Source organism: Bos indicus x Bos taurus, chromosome 19 (genome assembly GCF_003369695.1).
Source record: "Bos indicus x Bos taurus breed Angus x Brahman F1 hybrid chromosome 19, Bos_hybrid_MaternalHap_v2.0, whole genome shotgun sequence".
Classification (NCBI taxonomy): domain Eukaryota; kingdom Metazoa; phylum Chordata; class Mammalia; order Artiodactyla; family Bovidae; genus Bos; species Bos indicus x Bos taurus.
The window spans coordinates 4,131,909-4,150,286 of NC_040094.1; the positions used below are offsets into that span (position 1 = coordinate 4,131,909).

Genomic DNA, 18,378 nt, shown 5'->3' on the forward strand with positions numbered 1-18,378 from the left:
ACAGGAGCCATTTTATCTTCCTGCTATGGAGAGAAGGAGGGCCCTCTGACTCCCTGCTCAACAAGTTATATGTTTCTGTTTTTTTCATTATGCTCTCATCCCATTTCAGGTCTTTCTTACCCACTGTGCTGGCTGTTGGAGAAGGCAATGGCACCCCACTCCAGTACTCTTGCCTGGAAAATCCCATGGACAGAGGAGCCTGGTAGGCTGCAGTCCATGGAGTCGGACACGACTGCGTGACTTCATTTTGACTTTTCACTTTCATGCATTGGAGAAGGAAATGGCAACCCACTCCAGTGTTCTTGCCTGGAGAATCCCAGGGATGGGGGAGCCTGGTGGGCTGCCGTCTATGGGGTTGCACAGAGTTGGACACGACTGAAGCGACTTAGCAGCAGCAGCAGCAGCAGCAGTGCTGGCTGTGGTATGAAGGGTCACCAGTAAACTGCACCAAACATTTAAGAAAAATATATAGCAGTTTTTTAATATCTTCCAGAAGCTGAAGCAAAGGCAATACTTCTTGACCCAAACTTTCAGGCCAGCATTACCCTAACACTAAAATCATTCAAAGACATTGAAAAAAAAAAAAAAAAAAAGCACAACTATAGATCAATATTGGAGATGGAAATGGCAACCCACTCCTGTATTCCTGCCTGGTGGAGCAGCCTGATGGGCTATAGTCTGGGTGGTCACAGAGTCGGACACGACTGAATGAATGTGCACATAGATCAATATGGGTTTCCCAGGTGGTGCTAGTGGTAAAGAACCCATCTGCCACTGCAGGAAACATAAGAGACCCAGGTTTGATCCCTGGTGTGGAAGACTCCCTGGAGGAAGACAGGCAACCCACTCCAGTACTATTTTTTTTCTTTTTTAGCAAGTCCAAGTAACAATTTTATTTTAGTCTACAGCACAAAATTTTACCTACACTTTAGTGGTTTTGACAATGGTACTTTTGAGCAGACTTCAAATGAATCCACAAAAGTTAATATACTTAAAATTAAATATACACAGTAAAACAAGAGGCATCCAGATGTTCAGAACCATGCAGAAGGGATGGTCTGGTTGGTGTTTTCACTGGGTACCTTGCTTATTTGGGGTTGCAAAGAGTCAGACATGACTGAACAACTATCACTTTCACTTTTGCCTGTTGAAGAATTCATTAGCAAAAGGCAGTTCTTCTGTTCCTCATTCCCGTGTAACTTACCAAAGTCAGAATTCTAAACATGTACACACAAAATAAGCCCTCCTTTAAAGCTACATCAGTAGAAAATTTCAATGAACTGAATTCAATATGTCAAACTAACATTTCCAATGATCAAATTTATCACTAGAAAATAGGCAATATCAGCACCAGTTAAATACAAGGTTATTTATTAAAGCACCAACAGGAGATTAACCAAAAAGCAACTAATATGTTAATCTTAATATAAGTCATTGAAGGAAAACCAAAAACAATATATTAAATATCACTCCACTGAACCAGGATATAACTGATGGACAATAGACACTTGAGTTTGTCAAACAGTGCTTTAAATACTTTTCTATGATAAAAAAGTGTATCAGGAGATGCAAAGGAAAGGTAGAAATGTGAATTTATGCATTTAGTTCCACAACTTAAAATGACTATCAAACTGATAACATAAAGCTAAAACCACTGGGCACCAGACAGGCATGACCACTATTCACTGTAATTCATAACACTCTTCAGAATTGTTCCGTGAATGGCCAAGCCAGCAATCCTGTCTTAATACAGACTGGATACTCATCCTCTGTGGGAAAAGACCTTGAAGAAGACATGGAAAAGACATAGAGAAAAAAGTCAATCTTTTGAAAAGTTAGTGATATCAAAATACTTTTCTATTGCTGGAAAACCAAACTAGGTCAAATATATGGCCCAAAGCAGCACGGAATTCAGAGTCAGAGGTTGGCAGGAAAGTTTTGGAAAACTTCAAGTTTTTAAAAACTGGCTATTTCTCCATGCTTAGTAAAATTATCAGAGAAGAGGTATAATGTTTGTTCATTTGTGGAATGTTGACAGATTGCTGCAAAATTTCGCATGAATGAAAAACCACAGAAATGCGCTTCAGTGAAGTATTTTTTTTAATTTACAAAAAACTGAAGTTCCTATTTAAAAAATAACCATGCATGCTAAGATGAAACATAGTAAAAAGTAGTGTAAGTTCTGTCAATGATTCTTTACACAGCTAGTGGGAAAGTGATATAAATCATTTTCTCTTAAAAAGGAAGTTTTGTTATTGCACTGACTTTTACAATCTGATCTAATAATTTAGAAAAATCATGTAGTAAAATCTGTAAAATTAAAATACAAAATTCTTGTTTGTAAACTTCAGCTGGCCAAGTCTCTCCAGAGACTTTCATGATAATGAAATGGAATGAATAGCTAAGTCACTACCTTATTTACTTTCTGTGAGGGGGAAAATTCCAGAACACAGCTTTCACACTTTCACAGTAATTATATTCAAAAGATATAAAGAAAGTCAGTACAGTTGTCTTCTTTTCTTCCTCTGTGCAATTTTCAGCTCTTATCCCACTCCTGAGTGCCATAATTGAAATAATATTGGTTTGGAGACCAGTTGAGGATTGGCCATAAATGTTGCATAAAGTCAGTAGAATGTAGGTAAAGATATTTCCAAATGGCATAGTAATGCACTGCAGCTGCCATGGCCATGAACAGGTGCCAGATGACATGCGGAAATGGAATGATGCCATCACTCTTGAAGAACACAACTCCCAGGCAAAAGATTAAACCCCACCAGCAAGTTTGTGAAGTCCATTGGTGTTGTCCATTGATGTTACCACCAAGGCTGGAGAAAACCCCATCATGGGATAGATAAAGAGCTCAACCACCTTATACCTGCCAAACTGAATGACCAAGGGTGATGCATCTTGTTCTTAGTGTTTTGTACTCAAAGTTCACCAGGAAGTAATCATATCAGGGAACTAGGGAAGAATATGGGTGTGGTTTACATCAGAAGGTTTTTCATGGTAGAGAAATACATAAATGGTTCCTCCAGCTGCCATGAGCCAGATAAACTGATGCATATGAGATGCCAGGGATACAAGTGCATGGAGATTTACCCATGGAGTGTAAGATGCAGCAATGAAGAAATAGATAACCATTCTATAATACATGTAAAAGCAATGCTCTACTGTCCTTAAGTGGCTCTTTTTCCATGACATGATGTGAAATCTGTGGAAATGATGAAGAAGTCACAGAGGTCCATTCCATAAATCCAAGCTGTTATCTTTTCCCAGCAGTCATCAGATAGCTGGTGAAGGAGGGTACTACCCACAATGGCCAGAGCAATGAGGAATGCATGTGTGTAACAGTTAGCAGCATGTTTGTAACCTGTTGGCTTGTAGCGGCCTTTGGCTGGGCCCAGTGGTTCATGAACTGCTGGAATCGATTCTAAAACCTCATGATCCTCCTCTGGGGCAGAGAGTTCCGTTTCATCAGTGCCAATGGCCAGGTGACCCTCATGAGCTAGAGTTGCTCTGGAGGCTGCTGCATGCCTCAGGGACCACTCAACGGTGCAGGGGCAGAGTGGGCTAGGCTGGGTGATCGGGACAGGGCCAGAGCTAGACCAGGCGCCCCACTCCAGTATTCTTGCCTGGAGAATCATATGGACAGAGAAGCCTGGTGGACTACACTCAATAGGGTCACAAAAAGTTATACATGACTGAAGAAAAGCTATGACAAATCTAAAGAGCATATTAAAAAGCAGAGACATTACTTTGCTAACAAAGATCTGTCTAGTCAAAGCTATGGTTTTTTCAAGTAGTCATGTATGGATGTGAGAGTTGCACTATAAAGAAAGCTAAGCACCAAAGAATTGATGTTTTTGAACTGTGGTGTTGGAGAAGATTCTTGAGAGTCCCTTGGACTGCAAGGAGATCCAAATAGTCAATCCCAAAGGAAATCAGTCCTGAATATTCATTGGAAGGACTGATGCTGAAGCTGAGTCTCCAGTACTTTGGCCACTTGATGGGAATAACTGACTCACTGGAAAAGACCCTGATGTTGGGAAAGGTTGAAGGAAGGAGGAGTAAGGGATGACAGAGGATGAGATGGTTGGATGGCATCAATGGACATGAGTTTGAGCAAGCTTTGGTATTTGGTGATGAAGAGGGAAGTCTGGAGTGCTGCAGTCAGTGGGGTCACAAAGAGTCAGACATGACTGAGCAACTGAACTGAAGAAGTGACTTAGTGCACACATGCATAGACCAAAATATCTCAGGAACATAAATGCAAAAACTCTAAGCAACATATTAACAAGTCAAATCCAACAATGTTCCAAAAGATTATTTACCACAACAAAGTGAGATTTATTCAAGTTATGCAAGGCTGGTTCAACATTAGAAAGCCAGTTAATGTAATCCATCATATCAGACTAAGGCATAAAAATAATTACAACAGATACAGAACAAGTAGTTTAGAAAATTCTGCACCTTTTATGATAAAGAACTTTAACCAAATTATGAATTGAAGGGGTTTCCTCAACCTGATAAAGAACATCTACATGAAAACCCTTGGCTACCATCATACTTAACATTGAGAAATGATAAGCTTTATTGATAAGATCTGAACAAGGTAGGAATACCCACTCTAATCACTTCATTATTATACTGGAAGTTCTAGCAATGCAATGATGCAAGAAAAGGAAATAAAAGTATACAAATTTAGGAGGAATAAATACAACCGTATTATTGCAAATACAATATGACTATTTCTTGTAGAAATTCCAAATATATAGAACAGTTTTTGGACTCTGTGGGAGAGGGAGAGGGTGGTATGATTTGGAAGAATGGCATTGAAACATGTATAATATCATATATGAAACTAGTCGCCAGTCCAGGTTTGATGCACGATATTGGATGCTTGGGGCTGGTGCACTGGGACAACCCAGAGGGATGGTACAGGGAGGGAGGAGGGAGGAGGGTTCAGGATACGGAACATGTGTATTCTTGTGGTGGATTCATGTTTATATATGGAAAAACCAATACAATATTGTGAAGTTAAAAAATAAAATAAAAGAAAATAAAAAAAAGAAAATCCAAAAATAATTTTTGAAAATTGAGAAATTAGTATTTACAGAAAGATTGCAGAATATAAGTTTAATACACAAAACTCAGTCAGCAACAAAGAAGTAGAATTTAAAATGAAAAGCAAATAACATTTATATTAGTATCCTAAAAACTGAGATACTTTGGTGTAAATCTAAAAATATATGTCCAAGATCTATATGAGAAAATTATAAAATTGATGGAAGAACTAAAAGACCTGCATAAATAAGACGTTTTCCATGCAAAACCTCAATTTGTCAATGCATCAGTTCTTCCCAAATTAAACTAGAGATTCAATATGAATCAAATAAAAATTTCACTAAGTGACTTTGTGGATATTGATAAATTAATTCGAGTGTATATGTAGAGGCAAGGGCAGAATAGTTGACACAATATTGGAGGAGAGAAGCAAAGTGGAAAGACTGGTACTACAAACCTTCAAGGCTCACTATAAATGTATAACGAACAATCAATACAGTTTGTAGTAATCAGGACAATGTAATATTGGTGAAAGAATAAGCAAATCAACCTATGAGATACAGTAGAGAGCTCAGAAGTAGATTCCCATAAGTATACTCTGAGAGACGTTCAGAGGGCTCAAACAAAACCTTGCATACTCCAGGACCCAGAGACCCCATAGAGACTGAGCCAGACCTGCTTTTGAGCGTGTCATGGAGAGGCATGTGTCAGCAGTGGCCTGGCATGGGAACAGTGGCTCTGGCTGCAGAGGACCTGGGGCACACAATGTGTGGCATAAGCCCTCTTGGAGAAGGTTGCCATTAGCCCCACCATAGAGCTACTGAGCAGATGACCCACAAACTGCAGAACAGTTATACCAAAGAAATTTTCGCACTGTTAAGAAAGTTCTAGGACCCACAACAGATTTACTAACCTGGAGATCTGGCAAAGCGAACACAGAATTTGACTTTAAAGCCCAGTGAGATTTGAACTTCCACAGAACTTCAACAAGATTGGGGAAACAGACTCTTGGAGGCCAAAAACAAAACCTTGTGTGCACCAGGAGAAAGGAGCAGTGTCCCCACAAGAGACTGAACCAGATTTGCCTGTGCGTGTCCAGTAGTCTCCAGCAGAGGCAAGAGTTGACAGCAGCCTGCTGCAGGGTTGGAGCATTGAATACAACAGTGCATGCATAAGCCCTTGTGAAGGAGGTCTCTTACTGTGACTCCCCATACCATAGTTTGGACTCAGGCCAAATAACAGGGAGAGAACACAGCACACCCATCAACAGAAAATTGGATGAAAGATTTACTGCCCATGGCCCTGCCCATGAGAATAAGACCCAGGACAAGAGACAGTCAGTGTTTTCCATCAGGAAGCTTCCATATGCCTCATATCCTTATCCATCAAAGGGAAGACAGAAAGAATCAAAATCACAATTCCAGAAAACTAATCAAACTGGTCACATGGACCACAGCCTTGTCTAACTCAATGAAACTATGAGCCATGCCTTAAGAAGGATGTGTCATGGTGGAGAGTTCCAACAAAACATGTTCCACTGGAGAAGGGAATGGCAAACCACTTCAGTATTCTTTTCTTGAGAACACCCTTAACAGTATGAAAAGGCAAAAAGATAGGACACTGAAAGATGAAATCCTCCAAGTTGGAAGGTGACCAGTAAGCTACTGGAGAAGAGTGAAAAAATAACTCCAGAAACAATGAAAAGATGAAGCTGAAACAAAAACAACACCTAGATATGGATGTGACTGGTGATGGAAGTAAAGGCTAATGCTGTAAATAACAATATTGCATACGCCAACCTGGAATGTTAGGTCCATGAATCAAGGTAAATTGGAAGTGGTCAAACAGGAGATGGCAAGAGTGAACATCTGCCTTTTAGGAATCAGTGAAGTAAAATGAACCAGAATGGGCAAATTTAATTCATATGACCCTTATATCTGCTACTGTAGGCAAGAATCACATAGAAGAAATGGAGTAGCCCTCATAGTCAGCAAAAGAGTCCAAAATACAGTACTTGAGTGCAATCTCAAAAATGACAGAATGATCTCTGTTCCTTTCCAAAGAAAACCATTCAATATCACAGTAGTCCAGGTCTATGCCTTAACCACTAATGTCAAAGGAGCTGAAGTTGAATGATTCTATGATGACCTAGAAGATCTTCTAGAACTAACTTCCAAAAAAGATGTCCTTTTCCTCACAGGGGACTGGAATGCAAAAGTAGTAAGTCAAGAGTTAACCAGAGTAACAGGAAAATTTGCCCTTAGAGTACAAAATGAAGCAGGACAAAGGCTATCAGAGTTTTGCCAAGAGAACACATTTGTCATAGCAAACACCTTCTTCCAACAATACAAGTGATGACTCTACACATAGACATCACCAAATGATCAATACTGAAATCAGATTGATTGTATTTTTTGCAGCCAAACATTAACAAGCTCTACACAGTCAGCAAAAACAAGACAGGAGCTGACTGTCAGTCAGATCCTAAACTCCTTATTCAAAAATTCAGACTTACATTGAATAAAGTAGGGAAAACCACTAGACCATTCAGGTATGACCTAAATCAAATCCCTTATGATTATACAGTAGAAGTGACAAATAGATTCAAAGGATTACCTCTGATAGACAGAGTCCCTGAAGAACTATGAATGGAGATTTGTGATGTTGTACAGGAGGCAGTGATCAAGACCATCCCTAAGAAAAAGAAATGGAAAAAGGAAAAATGGTTGTCTGAGGAGGCCTTAAAAACAGCTGAGAAAAGAAGAAAAGCTAAAGGCAAAGGAGAAAAGAAAAGATACATCCATTAGGGTACAGAGTTCCCAAGTATAGCAAGGAGAGATAAGAAAGCCTTCCTCAGAGATCAATGCAAAGAAATAAAGGAAAATAATAGAATGGGATAGACTAGAGATCTCTTCAAGAAAATTAGAGATACCAAGGGAACATTTCATGCAAAGATGGGCACAATAAAGGACAGAAATTGTATGTACCTAACACAAGCAGAAGATATTAAGAATAGGTGGCAAGATGACACAGAACTATACAAAAAATATCTTCATAATCCAGATGAGTGATCACTCACCTAGAGCCAGACATTCTGGAATACAAAATCAAGCAGACCTTAGGAAACATCACTACAAACAAAGCTCATGGAGGTGATGGGATTCTAGTTGAGCTATTTCAAAACCTAAAAGATAATGCTGTGAAAATGTTGCACTCAAAGTATTAGCAAATTTGGAAAACTCAGCAATGGCCCCAGGACTGGAAAAGGTCAGTTTTCATTCCAATCCCAAAGAAAGGCAATACCAAGAATTTTCAAACTATCACACAGTTGCACTGATTTCACTCACTAGCAAAGTAATGCTCAAAATTCTCCAAGTTAGGCCTCAACAGTACGTGACTTGAGAACTTCCAGATGTTCAAGCTGGATTTGGAAAAGGCAGATGAACCAGAGATCAAATTGCCAACATCCTTTGGAGCATAGAAAAAGCAAGAGAATTCAAGAAAAAAACATCTACTTCTGCTTTACTGACTATGCTAAAGTATCTGACTATGTGGATCACAACTTACTGTGGAAAATTCTTCAAGACATGGGAATACCAGACCATCCTACCTGCCTCCTAAGAAATCTGTATGCAGGTCCTGAAGCCACAGTTAGAATCGGACATGGATCAACAGACTTGTTCCAAATTGGGAAAGAAGTATATCAAGGCTGTATATTGTCATCCTGCTTATTTAACTTCTATGCAGAATAAGTACATCACATGAAATTCTGGGCTGAATGAAGCACAAGCTGGAATCAGAAATATCAATAATCTCAGATATGCAGATGACACCACCATTATGGCAGAAAATGAAGAGGAACTAAGGAGCCTCTTGATGAAAGTGAAAAAAGAGAGTGAAAAAGCTGGCTTAAAACTCAACAGTAAAAAAAAAAAAAACACAACAGATTGTGGCATCATTCCCATCTCTACATGCAAATAGACGGTGGAACAATGGAAACCGTGACAGACTTCATTCTCTTGGGCTTGGAAATCACTGCAGATTGTGACTGCAGCCATAGAATTAAAAGACACTTGCTCCTTGGAAGAAAAGCTATGACCAATCTAGACAGCATGTTAAAAAGCAGAAACATTTCTTTACAAACAAACTTCCATATAGACAGGGATATCTTTTTTTTTTTCCATTTCTCATGTATGGATGTGAGACCATAAAGAAAGAAAGTTGAACACTTAAGAATTGATGCTTTTGAACTATGGCATTGGAGAGGACTTTTGAGAGTCCTTTGGACTGCAAGGAGATCAAGCCAGTCAATCTTAAAGGAAATTGGTCTTGAATATTCACTGGAAGGACTGATGCTGAAGCTGAAGCTCCAATACTTTGGCCACCTGAGGAGAACTGACTCATTGGAAAAGACCCTGATGCTGGGAAAAATTGAAGGCAGGAAGAGGTGGATGACAGAGGATGAGAAGGTTGGATGGCATCACTGACTCGATGGATGTGAGTTTGAGCAAGCTCCAGGTGTTGGTGATGGATAGGGAAGCCTGGCATGCTGCATTCTATGGGGTTCCAAAGAGTCGCACATAACTGAATGATTGAATTGAACTAAACTGAAGTGTACTCTCTTCATCTTTGACAATGGAGCAAAGTTAGTCTTTTCAATAAAAGGTGCTGGCTGAAGTAACTAGACATCGCTACACAAATAAATGAAGGAAAATGATACATAGTCATTATACTCTTAACAAAAATTACTCAAAGTAGATCATAAACATAATATAAAATACAAGTATAAAAATCCTAGCAGATAACACCAGAGTAAATTTATATGACCTTTCCTATGGTGGTGACTGTTCAGATGCAATACCAAAGCACAGTTCATGAAAGAAATAATTGCTAAACATACTTAATTAAAACTGAAAACTTTTGTTCTGCAGAAAATACTATGAAGAGAATGAGAAGATAAGCCACAGGCTGGGAGAAAAAAATTGCAAAAGATATATCAGATGAAGACTGTTACTGGATACAAAGTACACAAAAATTCAACAATAAGGAAACAGACAAGCTGATTTAAAGATGTACAAAACATCTGAGTAGATATCTCATCAAAGAAGATAGATAGTAAAAAAGCATATGAAAATACGTTATATATCACTTCATTATGGAAAAGCAAAATAAAACAATATTGAGTATGACATACTTATTAGAATGGCCAAAATTCAAGTCTTTGACAATGCTGAATAGTGGTGAGGATATTGAACTCTCATTTATTCCAGATGAGAATGCAAAATTGTAGAGCTCCTTTGGAAGACAGACTGCCAGTTTTTTTCAAAGAGAAACACTCTTACTGCAGAAGAGAATCCAGTAACTGTGCTCAAATGTATGAAAAACTTATGTCTACACAAAACCTTCACAGGGATATTTATAGCAGCTTCATTTACAATTGTCAAAACTTGGAAACAACTAAGATATAATCGGAGAAGGCACTGGCAACCCACTCCAGTACTTTTGCCTGGAAAAATCCCATGAATGGAGGAGCCTGGTAGGCTGCAGTCTTTGGGGTCTCGACGAGTCGGACACGACTGAGAGACTTCACTTTCACTTTTCACTTTCATCATTGGAGAAGGAAATGGCAACCCACTCCAGTGTTCTTGCCTGGAGAATCCCAGGGATGGCAGAGCCTGGTGGGCTGCCGTCTGTGGGGTTGCATAGAGTCGTACACGACTGAAACGACTTAGCAGCAGCAGCAAGATATAGTAGGTTGCTTTAATAGGAGAATGGATAGATTGATTGTGGTACATCCAGGCAATGGAATATTATTCAGTGCTTTGTATAAATGCCCTACCAAGCCATGGTAATATAGAGAGGAAACTTAAATACATATTACTAAAAGAAGCCAATCAGAAAAGTAATGCACTGTGAGTCTGACCAAATGACAATTTGGAAGAGGTAAACATATGGAGACAGTAAAAAGATCAGTTGTTTCCAATAGTTGCTAGGAAGTGGAGAGGGATATGTAATCAGAATACAGAGGCAGTGAGAATGTTCTGTATGACACTACAATGGTACATATATGTCATTATATATGTGTGAAAAATCATAGAATATATAACACCAAGAGTATATATATATATAACACCAAGAATATATAACACCATAATGCAAATTATCGACTTTGGGTAATAATGTAAGCTTACTGACTGTAACAAATATATCTCTACAGTGTGGGATATTGATAGGAGGGAGTCTTGTTGGTGGACTTCTCAGGATATATGAAAACTCTCCAAATATTTTGTTTAATTTCACCTTGAACCTAAAATTTCACTTAGTATAGATTGTATATGGGCTTCTCAGGTGGCATTAGTGGTAAAGAACCTTCATGCCATCATAAGAGATGCAGATTCTATCCCTGGGTCGAAAATATCCCTTGGGGGAGGGCATGGCAACTCATTCCAGTATTTACGTCTGGAGAATCCCATGGAGAGAGGAACCTGGCAGGCTATAGTCCATAGGTTTGCAAAGAGTCTGACACGACTGAAGCGATTTAGTGTGCACATATATATATATATGTGTGTGTGTGTGTGTGTGTGTGTGTGTGTGTGTATGCCTGTTAAATTGGAGAAGCCAAGATAAATAACTAAAAGGGTTTAATGTTAAAAAATAGAAAAATACCAAGGCATGAATACACTCACATATACACACACATTGAATATTGACTTCTGATGTCCCCTAGGAGTACATGTATGCTTGCTCAGTCTCAGTTGTGTTTGACTTTTTGCAATGATATGGACTGTAGCCTGCCTGGCCTCTCTGTCCAAGGGGTTTTCCAGGCAAGAATACAGGAGTCAGTTGCCATTTCATCTTCCAAGAGATCTTCCTGACCTGGCGATTGAACCTGCGTCTTCTACATTGGCAGGCGGATTGTTTACCACTGAGACACCTGGGAAGCCCCTCCCTTAAGAGACAAGCAATTTAAATAAAGCTGAGATATGCAGCCTATGCTGCACAAGAATGATTTTATGTATTGGTTTGTTAACTTTGAAATATGTCTCTTTACCCCTTAACCCAAGGTAAAAAATCTATAGGCCTTCACTTGAGATTTGTTTACATGTTCTGCATATGAGCCTTTGCCACTCTACTTAGGTTCCATCAGCCATAAATTTTTGAATCAGAAATTCCTCTTGATTTCTGAAATGAAACTACTGCAAGGCAAGCTATGGGCAGTTTGAGATTTGTTATTCAATTTTCTCAAGACCAAAAAATGTGCTGTACCACTTAGACTTCAGCCATGTATTAGCAATCTACAGTTTCTGCCTTTGAGGGCTGACAGCTTCAGTGAGGGAAAATAGGATTTTGAAAGCTGTGGGAATTCAATCATCAACAATGCTCTCACAGGCTCTCTTCCAATGTATTGGGCCTGAGTAAAGGAAATGTTACTTTTGAAAGTTTGCATTGCTATTGAGCCAAAGAAAAATTAGAAACAAAAAACAAAAATCAAACACAGCATATTTTTTATAATCTATCTGTGTTCCATCCTAGCCATCCTGCATTTTCCTATTTGTTCATTTGTCTACTTCATTGTCAGATGCAAGACTCTGTGTGTGTGTGTGTGTATATCATAAATGTTGAGATATTTTAATGTTAGAAGTTACTAAACACAAAATATAGATATAATTAGATCATTCATTTCCTTCTTTTATTTTCAGAAGGTACAAAAAGCAGATTTAAAAAAAAAAAAACTGTGTGCATACACAGATGTGAAAACAAATATAGGATTTTTCCATTGAGACAGGAAGTAACAGAGTTTCTATCAGTTCAGTTCAGTTCAGTCACTCAGTTGTGGCTGACTCCCTGTGGTCCCATTGACTGCAGCTCACCAAGCTTCTCTGTCCATCACCAACTCCCAGAGTTTGCTCAAACTCATATCTATCAAGTTGGGGATGCCACCCAACCATCTCATCCTTTGTTGTTCCCTCCTCCTAATACTGTCAAACTTTCCCAGCATCAGGGTCTTTTTCCACGAGTCAGTTCTTCCCATCTTTGGTGGCCAAAGTATTGGAGTTTCAGCTTCAGCATCAGTCCTTCCAATGAATACTCAGGACTAATTTCCTTTAGGATGAATTGGTTGGATCTCCTTGCAGTCCAAGGGACTTTCAAGAGTCTTCTCCAATGCCACAGATCAAAAGCATCAATTCTGCACTCAGCTTTCTTTATAGTCCAACTCTCACATCCATACATGACTACTGGAAAAACTATAGCTTTGACTTGGTGGAATTTTGTCAGCAATGTCTCTGCTTTTTTAATATACTGTCTAAGATGGTCAAAACTTTTCTTCCTAGGAGCAAGTGTCTTTTAATTTAATGGCTGCAGTCACCATCTGCTGTGATTTTGGAGCCCCCCACACCCAAATAAAGTCTGTCATTGCAGTGATATTTGGACCCCCCCCCCCAAAAAAAAAATAAAGTCTGTCACTGTTTCATCAAACTTTCTAATGATTAAGGACATGAAAGTGAAAGTCACTCAGTTGTGTCCAATTCTTTGTGACCCCATGGTCTACACAGTCCATAGAATTCTCCAGCCCAAAATACTGGAGTGGGTTGCCATTTTCTTCTCCCCTCTCCAGGGGATCTTCTCAACCCAGGGATTGAACTCAGGTCTCCCACATTGCAGGCAGATTCTTTACCAGCTGAGCCATAAGGGAAGCCCAAGGATACTAAGAAATTTTTCATGTGGCTATTTTCCATTTGCCTGTATTTTTCAGAAAATAGTTTGCCCTGGCCTTCTCCCATTTTAATATTTTTTTTCAGATAAATGAGTTCTTTGTATATTTAGTATAATAGTATCTTATCAGGAATACTGTTTGCAAGTATTTTCACCGATTCAGTAGGTTGTCTTTGATTGTTTAAAATAGTTTCCTTAGCTGTGCAAAAACCTTTTTTTAATTTAGAATTGTTTCACTTGTTTATTTATTGTTTTCTTTTCTTCCCCTTACCTGAGGAGACAGATTCAAAAATATCACTAAGACAGATGTGAAAGAGGGTACTGTACTTACTCCAGTTTAATTTTTCTTACTCAAGATTGCTTTGGCTATTTGGGTTCTTTTGTGTCTCCATACAACTTTAAGATTTATTATTCTAGTTCTGTGAAAATTGCCGCTGGTAATTTGATAGAGATTGCATTGGCTCTGTAGATTGTCTTGGGTAGTATAGTCATTAGGGTAGTCTTGATTCTCCTAATCCAAGGACATGGTATATTTTCCAGTTGTTTATGTCATCTTTAATTTCTGTCATCAGCATCTTTAACTTTTTGGAGTAGAAGCTGTCTTCTTAGGAACATCTACTCCTAGCTATCTTATTCTTTTCAGTGAGGTGGTAAATAGGATGATTTCTTTAATTTTTCTTTATCTTTCACTATTAATGTATAGAAGTGCAACAGATTTCTTGTATTAATTTTGTAATCTACAACATTACCAAATTCACTGTTGAACTCTTAATTTTCTGGTAGCATCTTTAGAATTTTCTATCTATAGTATCATGTCATCTGTAAACAGTGACAGTTTCATTCCTCTTTTCCAACTTGGATTCCTTTTGTTTATTTTTCTCTTGTGATTATCACATTTAGGACTTCCAAAACAATGCTTTCAGTATTTCATCATTGAATGTGATATTAGCTAAAGGTTTGTCATATATGGCCTTTATTATATTGATGTATGTTCCCACTATGCCCAATTTCTGAAGTTCTTTTTTTTAATCATAAATGATTGTTAGATTTTATCAAAAGTTTTTCTAGATTTATTGGGTTATCATAAGTTTTTTTTTTTTTTTTTAGATGATAAGAACTGTCACATTGATTGCCTTGTGGATATTGAAAAATCCTTGCATTCCTGGGATAAATCTCACTTTATCATGTTACATGGCCTTTTAAATGCATTGTTTGACTCAGTTTGCCAGTATGTTGTTGAGGATTTTTGCCTCTGTGTTCATAATTGGTGCATGCATTCTCAGTTGCTCAACTGTGTCCAACTGTTTGCAACCCCATGGACTGTAGCCCTCCAGTCTCCTCCGGTCCAAGGGATTTTCTTAGCAAGAATACTGGAGCTGGTTGCCATTTCCTTCTCCAGGGGGTCTTCCCAGCAAAGAAATTGAACCCACGTCTCTTGCCTCTCCTGCATTACAGGCAAATTCTTCACCACCGAGTCACCAGAGAAGCTCCATACTGGCCCATAATTTTCTTTTTAATGATATCTTTGTTTGGCTTTGGTATTAGGGTGATGGTGGCATCATAGAAATGTTAGGAGTATTCTGTCCTGTGCAATTTTGGGGAAGAGTTTCAGAAAGACAGCTTTTAATTCTTTTCTAAATGCTTCATGGCATTTACTTATACACCCATCAGGTCCTGGAATACTGTTTGTTGGGAGCATTAAAATTACTGTTTCAATATCAACACTTGTGATTCAGTTCAGTCACTCAGTCGTGTCTGACTCTTTGCGACCCCATGGACTGCAGCATCCCAGGCTTCCCTGTTCATCACCAACTCCCAGAGCTTGCTCAAACTCATGTCCATCGAGTCAGTGATGCCATCCAACCATATCATCCTCTGTCACCCCATTCTCTTCCTGCCTTCAATTTTTCCCAGCATCAGGGTCTTTTACAATGAGTCAGTTCTTCCCATGAGGTGGCCAAAGTATTGGAGCTTCGGCTTCAGCATTTGTCCTTCCAATGAATATTCAGGACTACTTTCCTTTAGGATTGACTGGTTTGATCTACTTGCTTCTCCAGCACCACAGTTCAAAAGCATCAATCCTTCAGCATTCAACTTTCTTTATGGTCCAGTTCTCACATCCATACATAACAACTGGAAAAACCATAGCTTTGACTATACACACTTGTCCGTAAAGAAATATCTCTGCTTTTTAATATGGCAGAAAGTGTGTGTATATATATATATATATATATATATATATATATATATATATATATAACTAAATCTATTTTCTCTATGTCACAAATTAACACATTTTAAACCAACTCTATCTCCATTAAATTTTAAAGAAAAGAAATTTTTAATGCAATTAATTATCTTTGAAAAGATAAACAAAGTTATTAAATAACTAGACAGACATTAATAGAAAGAGGGAAAGACCCAAGTAAGTAAAACTAATATGAAAAGAGAAGTTACTGTTGACACCACAGAAAACTGGAATCAAAAGAGATTACTACTAGCAACTGTATATCAAAAATACAGAAAAGCTAAAAGTAAATGATAAATTCCTAGAAACATATAATAACACAAACTGGATAAGAAAAAAGAAAACCTGAACAGAGAACCACTGAGAACACTGAATCACAAATTTAAAGGACTCGCAACAAGCAACAAAAGACCAGGACTAAATAGCTTTGTAGCAAGACCCACTGAACTTTGCAATCCAGGATGTCTGGCTCTAGGTGAGTGGCAGCACCATCATGGTTATCCAGGTCTTCCTAACCTTTTTTGCTAAGTTCTTCTGTCTGTACCTGCCACTGCCCCACTTCTCAAATCTCTTCTGCTTCTGTTAGATCCTTGTGATTTCCATCCTTTACTGTGCCTATCTTTGCATGAAATATTCCCTTAATATCTCCAAATTTCTTGCAAAGATATCTAGTTTTTCCCATTCTACTGTTTTCCTCCATTTCTTTGCACTGTTGGCTTAAGAAGGCTTTCTTATCTCTCCTTGCTAAAGGAAATCAGTCCTGAATATTCATAAGAAGGACTGATGCTGAAGCTGAAACTCCAGTACTTTGGCCACCTGATGTGAAGAACTGACTCAACTGAGAAGGCCCTGATGCTGGAAAAGATTGAAGGCGGGAGGAGAAGGGGATGAGAGAGGATGAGATGATTGTATGGCATCACCGATTCAATGGACATGAGTTTGAGCAAGCTCTGGGAGTTCGTGATGGACAGGGAAGCCTGGTGTGGGTCAGTCCACAGGGTCGCAAAGAGTCGGATATGACTAAGCAACTGAACTTAACTGAACTGATGCAACAATAGAAGACTGCAGGCCTCCAGGGGGCAGGCTAAGCTCCCTGGGATGAGGTAGGAGAGAGGATAGAGACATAAAAAAAGGGAAGAGATGGAGAACTTCAGAGTCGGAGCTTGTGCCCTAAGGGAGGGAGGGAGTCATGAAGGAGGAAGAGTTTCCCTGCACTTGGAAGTTCCCTCGAAGGCAGACCCAAGAGGAAGCTATGGAATCTTGGAAAGCCAGGCAAAGCAGGAACTTAGATGGCAGGAAACAGAGAAAGCTGCACTTCTCAGCCCAGAAACAGCTCACAGACTGTGGCCTTGACTAGAGAGTGGGATAGGGGAACTGAGAGAAACCTACAGAAGCCCTACGTCATAGAGGGTGGGCCCAGGTTGCTAAGAGAAGCACAGCACACAAGTCTCTGCAGCTCTCACAAGCCTTGCTATGCAATCTAGGCCTTGGGGATCGACAGAGAGGCAAACACAAACCCCTGCAGCACACACAAACCATATGGCATAGAGGGTGGTCCCAGGGAGCCGAAACAAGAGCACAGAAGCCCTATGACATAGAGAGCAAGCTCAAGAGGCTGAGGGAAGCCCACACAAGTCTCCATGATGCAGACGGCATGGTTTGGGAGCTGAGAAAAGATCAACACAAGCCCCTACCTAGTCTGTTTCCGCCTGCAGTTCAGTGTGGGACCAGGGGACAGAAGCAATGGTAAAGATTCCAGGGAGAAGTAGGGGGCTGGAGGCAGTGGAGATATCCTGAGAGGGCCATTTCAACATGGCTATGAAAATAGATGTGTCTAACACTGCCAAAGCCAGAAGGACTGCCCCAAAACATCCTGAACCCATTCGTGTCTGACTCTTTGCAACCCCATCGACTGCAGCACATCAGGCTTCCCTGTCCATCGCCAATTCCCAGATCTTGCTCAAACTCATGTTCACCAGGTTGGTGATGCCATCCAACCAGTTTATCCTCTGTGGTCCCCTTCTCCTGCCTTCATTCTTTCCCAGCATCAGGGTCTTTTCTAAGGAGTCAGTTCTTCACATCAGGTGGCCAAGGTATTGACCCCATAGACACCCCAAAACCTACTACTGGACAATGCACTCATTGCCCTTCTGAGAGATGAGATCCAGCTCCATCAAAGAGAATACAGGCAGAAGCTCCCCCAACAAGGAGAACATCACAGAACACTAATCCAACCCCATCCATGGGGTCAGGCTCCACAATCAAGAAGGACAATGACCTTAAGAACCTTTTTCTTTTCTCAGTTTTAAATCACACTGTCTATTCCCGCTACATAATTCTACCTTCACATT

At 39.4% G+C, this 18,378-nt stretch overlaps 1 pseudogene; it reads right to left on the reverse strand.

The window, feature by feature from the left end:
• Positions 1–2,536: 2,536 nt before the first annotated feature.
• LOC113877429 lies at positions 2,537–3,442 on the reverse strand (annotated as a pseudogene).
• Positions 3,443–18,378: the final 14,936 nt, after the last annotated feature.